This window comes from Poecilia formosa, unplaced genomic scaffold (genome assembly GCF_000485575.1).
Source record: "Poecilia formosa unplaced genomic scaffold, Poecilia_formosa-5.1.2 Scaffold815, whole genome shotgun sequence".
NCBI classification, from domain to species: Eukaryota; Metazoa; Chordata; class Actinopteri; order Cyprinodontiformes; family Poeciliidae; genus Poecilia; species Poecilia formosa.
Genome location: NW_006800754.1, coordinates 9,648 through 18,734, shown reverse-complemented (window position 1 = coordinate 18,734; position 9,087 = coordinate 9,648). Strand labels below are relative to the sequence as shown.

The 9,087-nt window shown below is 35.1% G+C and overlaps 1 protein-coding gene across 1 annotated transcript in view; it reads right to left on the bottom strand.

Moving 5' to 3' along the window:
• Positions 1 to 8,853, bottom strand: part of LOC103131693 (focadhesin) — a 105,319-nt gene extending 96,466 nt beyond the window's left edge. Inside the window, exon 1 of the mRNA XM_007543388.2 lies at positions 8,770 to 8,853. The gene's annotated coding sequence lies outside the window, so the exon portion shown is untranslated. The remainder of the gene's footprint in view (positions 1 to 8,769) is intronic.
• Positions 8,854 to 9,087: the final 234 nt, after the last annotated feature.

Sequence of the window (9,087 nt, the reverse complement as noted above, 5' to 3'; positions counted from 1 at the left end):
GTATACTATTAATTGTAATTTTATACTATTTAAATACTACTAAAGTATACTAAGTACAAAATTAGTTGTTCCAAAATAGTACAGTTGAAGTACATCGATAAAAGTATACTAAAGTATGTCAAAATTTAGTATAACTAAAGTATACTCTTTTTTATACCAGGGTATGACAGTGTCATGTCAGTCTTATGCACATCCCATCAAATAAAGTGTTACCAAAATGGTAATACATTGAATACACAATGTAATTTGTTTCACCTGGAAAGTGTGTTGACTTCTGTGTTCTGGTAGCCTGATATGTTGGCAGTACTGCAGTGTGTATGAAGTATATAATGTACAAAGTGGCAAAGCAGAATAATAAGACATTACGTAATTAAAATGTGTACTTCATTGTACTTCATTAGTAATTACAATAAACCAAAAGTGTAATTGTAGCATACTATATTCACACTACTAATATATAAAATATGTAGTGCCAATATACTGAAAATACATTCTAAATATATTTTAAATGTAATTCAATCACAAAAATTGTACACTCAAAATATACTAATCAAGCATGTTTATATTACATAGAAAGCAACATACTTAAAGTATACTAAGTGTAACTTAAGTTGTTCCAAAAAAGTATGTGAACATACACTTAGCACACTTTAAACTGTGCTTTAATACAATACTATTAAAATACGCGAAGCACAAAATCAGTTGTTCCAAAATGTCACACTTTAAGTTAACTAATCGTAAGTGAAATTGAAGTACTGTATATTCATGATTAATCTGACTTAAAGAATGCTTAAGTATACTAAAATTTAACATGCTTAGTATATTTATTTTTAACCACTGTATGTATTTTCAGACAAAAAAAAAAAAAAAGACTGGTATCAGGCAAAATCAGAATTGGCAGGTCAGCCTATTTAAAGGTTGACCTGCAAACTTTGCAGCTGTCCAGAAAACTGCAATCCCTTAGTTTTTACCCCCAAATTATACCATATTTTGATAAGTATATGAAAGTAAACATTTCAGTCAGTGGCAAGTACACCTTATCAGTAAAACTCTACCCAAGCTTTTATCTTTTTGGGTCTAAAACACAGAGATCTGCAGGATGTTTCTATTCCTATGATTTCATCAAATGTTCAGCAGCAGGAAATCGCCCTAACACACTTAAGAGCTAGGGTTGAACAGCAGGTGGAATATAAATTATAGCTAGGTGTGCACCAATTTCAGTTTTCTGGCTGATCACAGTCATGACCTGCTGACTCCAATGTTGGCTAATTTTTCATCTGAAAAATCATTCTAATTAGAACGAACAGAATTAAATAAAAATTTTAGAATATTCAATGAAAATATATATATATATATATATTTAAAGGTTTTATTGGCTCTAGTGGCCTTTATTTGATAGTGAATTGACAGGAAAGCAGGTAATGAGAGAAGGGGGAAGACATGCAGCAAAGGTCACCAGGCCAGGAATCAAACCTGCGACGGCCAAGTCGAGGACTAAGGCCTCCTTATGTGGGCTGTGCTTAACCCCTGCGTCACCAGAGCATCCAATGAAAATATTTAATGATAGAAAAATGCAAAATAGTTTGTTTATGGATACAAAATGGAGGAAAGAAAAAGGAGCAATCTGTAGATAGGAAATGGGAGTAGGAAATGCCAATGAGATAAATTGACTCAGAAGTTCCCCAAAAAGAAAGAGCTCAGCATATGAATTTTACAAACACTAAAGCAATGATGATTTGCATAACGTACAATGCGAAACTTCTAATCCACCCAGCCCCACCTAACCTTATTCAACCTTGTGCTGTTTATTCTACTGAGAAACCAGCTGGCTGTTCACAACCCTGTACTCTCCCCGTGGATCCACCTCCGTTTCGTGGCTACATTAACAGGTAGGGGAGCAGCAAGTGTGAACCTATACATGTACTGCATCAGTGCTCAGATCCTGCTGTATCTTCACCCATCTCCTATAAAGATTTTAGTAGGTTTAGTAGAAGTGTGAAAGGTTAATTTTTACAATTACATATATTATTTTCTAAAGCTGATTGTTGATGTCCATAATTCAAACTCATCGGTCAATGAAAAGCTGAACCTTTAACCTCTGAAACCATACAGAACTGTTCTATTCTAGTGGCTTCTGCATCAGGTTTTACTTTACAGTCAACTAACAAAGCACTGGCTTGTACTGCAAGGTCTGCATTAGTATTACAACTGGGACAATGCATGAGCTGCCTGAGCCAACCAGAGTTCAGAAATAACACTCGCACTTTACTACATGAATAACCAACCGCACACACTGAACAGACGGATACTCTCTTCTGCTTTACTAAAGATCTATGATCACTAAACAGGGCTCTGCCCAATGATTGGCTTTTTAGCTTGTGTTGAGACGCTTATCAAGGTCAAGTACAGTCACATGCCTTCACACATTACATTCTTATATTTTCACACAAAGGCCTTTGTATTTGTAACAGATACAAAAACTGAACCATCTGCAGACTCCCGTCTCCAAGGAAATAGAAACTTAGTTGACGCAAAACATCGGATGACCACTGGGCGTGTTCTTAGAGTATAATCAACGAATCTTCCCGTTTTTGGTCAGATGCTGTATAGACTCGGTCACATTCACATCTAGTCTGAGGGTAAGCGTCTCCTTTTTTAGCGCTAAAAAAGTAATAAAAGTAAAGTCTGATTGCTTTGTGTTGGCTGATTTCCTACTCCGTGTGTTGGCACATTTTTGGACTGTGCCAACACACGGAGCAGGAAATCAGCCAACACAAAGCAATCAGACTTTACTTTTCAATACTTGCAAATAAAGAAATACAATGTGCCATCAAAGCAGCACAGATTTATAGAAAAGCAATCCTTCAATTAACCACTAGAGCTGTGTACAGTGCTAGAAAATTGTAATAAGTTTAAATGGTTCCACTTTTAACCGCACATTTCTGTCGCCTTCCTCTGAAGCAGGGGTCTGCAAACTTTGCAATTCAGAGAATTCAGAGTCCCAATAAATAAAATTGTTAATAGCCTTTGAAAAAAAAAAGTCAACATATAGTTTTCCTTATAAATATCAACTATGGAAATAATTTTTAGAACCACCAATTTATTTCAATTTGTAGGTTTTAAAATAAAGCAAAACAAAATGTTTGCACAACCTTCAAGCTCACCTGATATCTGCTGCTTACACTAAAAAAAAAAAAACAACCCAAAAACTTTTGGAGTTGAGGTTTTATGGTCAATCATTGCAAAGATAGAACTATTTGGCCTCTCTGCCAATAACTATGCTTGATGTAAAATAGAAGCACTGTACAAACTATCTAGTGTGGTGGAGGCAGTATTATGCTGTGTGGTTGTTTTTCTGCCAGTGGTAAATAGCACCAGAACAGTTGGACAAATACCACTACACAAAATACAGTACAAAGTGAGAACCTCAAATACATATACTGCCCAGAATTATGTTTCATGTCTTTCTTTGTCTTTGATAATTCCTGTTCTAGGAATTATCATGTGGACTCTGGTCATTTGTTGCAAAACAACTTGAATTGTTTAGTTGTGATCTCCACAAATCTGCTCTTCAATGAACAGGCAAAAATAAAGCAATAAGAATTTCTGTTTGTAGTTTTACACCAGAAACCTGAAGAGGAATGTGTTCTGCACAACTGAGACCAAAACTGCAGAAAACTACTACTGCATTTGGATACACTATTTCTGTGGTGAAACATGGTGGTGGGTGCATTAAGCCATGGGGAATCTTTTCTTTAATAGAGTCAGGAAAGCTGCTCAGACTTTATTGGAAGATGGATAGAGCTAAATTCAGGACAGTCCTGGAAGAAAATCTGTTAGTTGCTGCAGAATACCTAAGATTGGGGTGGAGGTTCACCTTTAGAACCACAGTTTCTGGACCATAGCGCACTATTCAACACTTTTCACCACTGTATATTACTGGAGTGTCAGACTTTCTGGCACATTACTGAAAATTGGCTTTAATCTTACTTAAAGGACAGTGATTCCTTTGAGTGATGAAGAAACTTTACATCAGAGTTAGTAAGAATCACGTAAAAGATCACATTTATTGGTAGAATGTTTAAGGTATATATGCTGCCATTAGATGTTTGCAGAATCTGGGTGTAGAGATGGAGTCTGACATAAAGACAATTACAAAGTCAGCCTTCTATCACAAGAACACTTCCAGGATTAAAGGACTAATGTCCCAGCAAAATCTAGAGAAACACATCCATGCCTTTATCTTTAGTTGCACTGATTACTGTAACAGTGTCCTCACAGGTAGCCATAAAAGAACTTCAATCAGACAGCTGTAGCTATCTGATTGAAGCTGCCTGAAAATGGATGATAATCCAGAACACTGCTGCTGGCATTCTCGCTAAAACCAGGAAGACAGAGCACATCACCCAGTTCAACAATCCTTCCCTGTAACTCAGAGAATAGACTTTAACATACTGTTAGTTTACAAATCACTGAATGGCTTAGCTCATTCACAGGAGCAGTTTTTATGATGATGTGATCTGAAACAAACTTCCAGAAAACTTCAAGACTGCTGGAACACTGAGCTTCTTCAAATCAAGGTAAAACCCACCTGTTTAGAGTTGTTTTTGATTAATAATAGCTGGAACTTCATAATCTGAATTCATAACTTATTACTTTCCTTTCTTATCCCACTGTAACACATTCTTAATGTTCCTTCTGTGTATCATCATGCAAAGCATTTAAAGTTACTTTGCCACTGGAATCTGCTATACCAATAAACTTGCATTGCCATCCAGCAAACAAAAAAAAAGAGCCTAAGCATCCAGCCCGGGCTACAATGAATGGTAGATCATATGTTCATGAATTAGATTGGCCTAGGCAAAGTCCGGAACTAAATCCTGCAGAGAAAAATGTGACTAGAAAATTGATGTTCAGAGACTCTCTTCATCCAATCTGACTTGAGCTAACCTTCAAATAAGAATGGGCAAAAAGAGCTGTCTGTACAAAGCTGGTAGAGATTTAGTACAAAATACTGCATCGGGAACTTTGGAGTGGTTTTGTAAAGTATTGACTCAGACTACATATTTCACATTATTTTATTTTTTTTGTTTAAAAAATGTCAAGAAGATAATTTTAGTTCCTTTGTATAATAATTCCCTGCTCGATTTGTCACAGAAAATCTCAATAAATCACACTGAAGGTTACGTTTGTAACTTCGCAAAATGTGGAAAGGTTCGAGGTGATACTTTTGTAAATCACTGAAGAAAGCAAAGAATTACTCTATCATTAGCATTACTGACCCTTCATTGAGCTTTAAACATTAACAGAAGGTTGAGATGATTGAAGACAACATATTTTTTTTAAATCTGGCTTTTAAATAGAGCTTTTTCATGCTGATTCGTAAGAGACGAAACTGAAGTTGGTTTCCAATTCTAGCTTCCAATAGCTAAAGGGCGATTCCACTTAATTTTTCACTACTTTCCGCTACTTTCTGCATCTTTAATCAACTCTAGTTTAAAAACTACTACACCTAGACACTTCAAACCTGGACTAGATTATTCTTCTCCAATAGCAGAATATTTAAAACCATGTTTGGGATTTGTGAAACCTTTTTCTGATTTGTGAAAACCCAATAAAGTTCGATTTTCACCATTTTTGGCACCTCTTTCATTACTAAAACTGCTCTAATTAAAAAACTACAACTCCTAGACACTTCAAACCTGGACTAGATTATTCTTCTCTAATAGCAGAATATTTAAAATCATGTTTGGGATTTGTGAAACCTTTTTCTGATTTATGAAAACTCAATAAAGTTAGATTTTCAGCATTTTTGGCACCTCTTTCATTACTAAAACTGCTCTAATTAAAAAACTACAACTCCTAGACAATTCAAACCTGGTCTAGATTATTCTTCTCTAATAGCAGAATATTTAGAATCACATTTGGGATTTGTGAAACCTTTATCTGATTTGTGAAACTTCAACAAAGGTTGATTTTACCACTTTTTTCCATCTGGATCATACTAGAACTGGTCTAATTCCAAATCGACAACACCTAGACACTTCAAACCTGGATCAGATTATTTTCAATTAATAGCAGAATATGTAAAACCATGTTTGGGATTTGTGAAGCTCTTCTCTTATTTGTGAAACTTCCAAAAAGTGCGATATCACCATTTTTTTTTTTTTATCTCGGTCACACAAGAACTGTTCTAATTGGGGCCTGCCCATAGCAATGCATGGAGGCAGTGACTGACTTGCAAAGCCATGCATTGCATGGCAGGCACCTATTGTTCTACACCCAATAGAATGTCTCTTTATTATTTATCTTTATTATTGCACAGCAAGGCAGTTCATTAACATTAGCACAAACATTAGCATTTCACTGCCCCCCACTAGTGCACTGCCTTGCGTGCATTAGCCTTTTACCTAAAATAACCTATTTGTTAAATTTCTTAATTTGCCATGTTTAGTATACTGAATGGAGTAAGTCAATGACAGAGAACATGCTAATGATGCCCAACACACTAGTCTTCATGCTAACATTAGCATTTTGTCAAATTTTAGTTTATGCATTAATTTTAACATACTGAATGGTACAAGTACAGCTTAGTCCACATGCTTCTGACTCTCGAAAGGTTATTGACTACATTGAAGCTTTCTTTAGCATTAATGCTAATTTTTAGCATCAGAACGCTGGGTCCAAACCGACGGGTACACTTTGGCAGGCCCCATTTAAATTTCTTCAGGAATTTTCTAGTTCCAAATCTACAACACCTAGACTCTTCAAACTTGGACTAAATTATTCTGCTCTAATAGTAGAATATTTAGAATCATGTTTGTGATTTGTGAAACCTTTTTCTGATTTGTGAAACTTCACTTAACAGACCCCTGCAAAAGATCTGTCCTTCCAACAGCCATCACCAATAACTCTTTGAAAAATTAATGAGTTACACCAACATTATATTTCCCATTGGGATTAATAAAGTGGTTTTGAATTAGAATTGAATTTGAAAAAAGCTGCATGGAACATATAAGAATAGTAGTCTGATCTTTAGTGAAGTTTCACAAATCACATAAAGGTTTCACAAATTCCAAACATGGATTAAAATATTCTCCTATTAGAGCACAACAATATAGTCCAGGTTTGAAGAGTCTAGGTGTTGCAGTTTTGGAGCTGGAGTGACCAATATCCAAAAAATGTCCCAAATCAGCCTTTATTGAAGTTTCACAAATCAGAAAAAGGTTTCACAAATCACAAACATGGTTTTAAATATTCTGCTATTAATTGAAAATAATCTATTCCAGGTTTGAAGTGTCTAGCTGTAATAGTTTTTTAATTAGAGCAGGTCTATGGTGATCCAAATGAAAAAAAATGGTGAAATTCGAATTTTACTGAGTTTTCACAAATTAGAAAACTGTTTCACAAATCCCAAACATGGTTTTAAATATCCAGCTTGAAGGGGAGAATAATCTAGTCCAGGTTTGAAGAGTCTAGGAGTTGTAGTTTTTTAATTAGAGTAGATCTATGGCAATCCAGATGCCAAAAAATGGTGAAAATTGAACTTCATTGAGTTTTCACAAATCAGATAAAGGTTTCACAAATCCCAAACATGGTTATAAATATTCTGCTATTAGAGCAGAATAATCTTGTCCAAGTTTGAAGAGTCTAGGTGTTGTAGTTTCTTTTTAATTAGAGCAGTTTTAGTGTGATCCAGATGCCAAAAAATTGTGAAAATCTAACTTTAGAGTTTTCACAAATCAGGAAAATGTTTCACAAATCACAAACCAGGTTTTAAATATCCAGCTTGAACAGAAGAATAATCTAGTGCAGGTTTGAATAGTCTAGGTGTTGTAGTTTTTTAATTAGAGCAGTTCTAGTATGAAATAGATGCCAAAAAATTGTGATTTTCAAACTTTCTTGAGTTTTCACAAATCACTAACATGGTTTTAAATATTCTGCTATTAGAGAAGAATAATCTAGTCCAGGTTTAAAGAGTCTAGGTGTTGTAGATTTGGAATTAGATCAGTTCTAGTGTGATCCAGATGCAAAAAAGTGGTAAAATCAGCATTTATTGAAGTTTCACAAATCAGATAAAGGTTTCACAAATCCCAAACATGATTCTAAATATTCTGCTATTAGAGAAGAATAATCTAGTCCAGGTTTGAAGTGTCTAGAGTTGTAGTTTTTTAATTAGAGGAGTTTTAGTAATGAAAGAGGTGCCAAAAATGGTGAAAATCGAACTGTTTTGAGTTTTCACAAATCAGAAAAAGGTTTCACAAATCTCAAACATGGTTTTAAATATCCTGCTATTAGAGAAGAATAATCTAGTCCAGGTTTGAAGTGTCTAGGTGTAGTAGTTTTTAAACTAGAGTTGATTAAAGATGCGGAAAGTAGTAAAAGATCGCCCTTTAGCTGTTGGAAGCTAGAATTGGAAACCAACATCAGCTTCGTTCATAAAGGCTCACGCGTTTCATACATTGTCGGTCCGACAGATTATCTGGGGTCGCGTTTATTTTGCTTCATGTACTAACAGTCCGAGAAGGTTTTAATCTTTTAGGTCAGCCATTTATTGAGCTTCCAGTCAGTGAACGCAGGCGTCTACATTCTCTCCAACATGCTAATAAGTGCACTGATAAGAAGTTAGCGATATACCTTATCTACACGCTAATGGAACGTGTCAGTCTACTCTAATTGCAGTAATACAATCTTTTGAAAGCCGTTGAACAATATACACATCTTGGTTTTAATAAAACATAATCAACAATAGATGCTGTTAAACTGTACCTTCCTCATTCAGCTCACTGCAGACCGCCGTAAACCCACATGGAAGTACGGCATCCTCCAAGGACCAAACTGAACGGTTTTTAGTTTCTGTAGGTTAACTAAAAACCTGTTCACAAAAAGATATTGCAGTGTGCTGTTTCACTGTTTCATTTATTATTATTATTATTATTATTATTGTAGTAGTAGTAGTAGTAGTCGTATATTCTAAAACTGAGTGTGTCTGTGCTTGATAGTAGACTGGCGACTTGTCCACGGTTTTCTACTAAATTGTTATTTTTAATGAGCATATAGTCACAATAGCTATTTCCCTTCCTTTTT